Source organism: Chrysochloris asiatica, unplaced genomic scaffold, assembly GCF_000296735.1.
Source record: "Chrysochloris asiatica unplaced genomic scaffold, ChrAsi1.0 scaffold00150, whole genome shotgun sequence".
NCBI classification, from domain to species: Eukaryota; Metazoa; Chordata; class Mammalia; order Afrosoricida; family Chrysochloridae; genus Chrysochloris; species Chrysochloris asiatica.
The window spans coordinates 5036618-5038567 of NW_006408668.1; positions in this window are offsets into that span (position 1 = coordinate 5036618).

The following is a 1950-nucleotide window of genomic DNA, read 5'->3' on the forward strand; positions in this document are numbered from 1 at the left end:
CAAGTACTGGACTTTTAGCAACAAGGTTGGCAATTCAAACCAACAGTCACTCTTCAGAATCCCTATACAGGGTTGCTATGAGTTGGAACTAACTCGAAAGTACTTAACAACAACATATAACCCAAGCCAAATACAAGTCACTATCTTCAAGAGTCCCTAGACTGATATCAATATTTGTTTGGTCTAGCTCAACTTTTCACATGGAAAAAATAATCTAATTATATTTATACATCTTCAAGTCATATAGAAAACAAACTCAAGATAGATGAAGCAGCTAAATGTGAAATTCAAAAATTTTAAACAATTCGAAGGAAATGTATGAAATATTTTTTTATTTTAGAGAAATAAATTATTTTATAATACCAGAAATCATTGAAGAGAGTATTTATATGCTGGGGACTTCAAAAAGTTTGTGAAAGAATGACATTAAAAGATAATGAAATTTTTCCACAAACTTTTTGAAGCCCCCTCATATTTTTTCTTTAAAGCTTTTTTGTGTGAATTCAGTGATAATCTACATGGCAGAACATCAGTTTTGCTCTTGATCAACTGAAGCTTGTTTCATTGTAATGACTACAACCCCCTTTTATTATGTACACAAAAACACACAGGAATATATAATTGTTTGAACAGCCAAAGGACACATTTTACAAACCAACCCCCTGCCCGTCAGCACATAGTCTTTCTCTTTCCATGAGTCTAGAGTCTGCAGATGCTCTATGTCTCCATGCCATCACCTCTGCCTCCGTCTCTGGTGTCACAGCTTCTCTGGTAAGGATCCCCAAGTTCCACTCATGCTCTTCTAGGGTCCTCTGTTCCTGGGATGTAAGATTAACTACTCCCCCCTTTTTATTACACACCTACCTTTACAATTGTGGTCATTGTAATTAGTCATAATAACGATGACACACTACTAAATCAAATAATTAATAAATAAATTACCTTGGTGGTCCCACATGTGAGTGAATTTTAACTTGAATTTGAATTCCTAGTATTCACTTAAAATATCTTAACAAAGAAAATGTTGCATGATGCAGCTTTGCAACAGGGTCATTGGGTATACAAAGCAAGACAATTAAGGGCAGGGGGATTATCACACCTTTTAAATCACAGAATTTGCAAACTTGGGGCGGGGGAGGTATTTTAAGCAATGCGTACTTTGCAAAGATCTATCCCAATGGATTGAAATACTCTCTGCCAAAACCCCTCAAGCATCTATGAAGAAGAGCTGCCTCACACGCAGTAATAAGTGATCCAATTAAGAAGGTTGATGGGGAGGAAACTAAACAGATTTTGACCAACTGTGAAGTACAGATAAAAAGCTAGTATTATTTGATGTGTTTCAGAATCAGTCTCTCAGTGCTTCGTGTTGTATGCCATCAAGGCATCCCAGCGCATAACGACCATATGTGGCAGGGTAGAACTGCCCTAGATGCTTCTTGAGGTTGTAATCTTTACGGGAGCAGAACCCTAGGTCTTTCCTCCCATTTCTGTTAGCAGCCCAGCTCTAGCAACTTCCCTCAACCCCAGGACTTCTAAAGCCATTACGAGCCTGTGCTCAGGTTACTAAAGTCAGCTAGTTTCCACATGCTGTGTATTATAGCCAAACAATCTTTAGAGTCTGAACGTAAAGAACAATTAGACTAAAACTCTGAGCTTAGTCCTGAAAAAGTGTGGATATATAATTTTATGCATATTTGATTACTATTTTCATTTAACAAAAAGAGTTTTAGTACCTTTAATGCCCTCTCACTATGAAAGTTGTTGCTAAATTAACACAGCCAATGGAATCTTAAAACTGAAATTATCTAGTAATTTAGAATCTTGAGGTGATCAGTATTCCCAAACTTGGCTGCCCAATGGAATCATCTGAAAGCTTTTAAAAATTAGGTTCTCCAAGCTTCACCTGGACTTTGCCTATAAGCCATTCCAATTCTTTTTTTTTTTTTT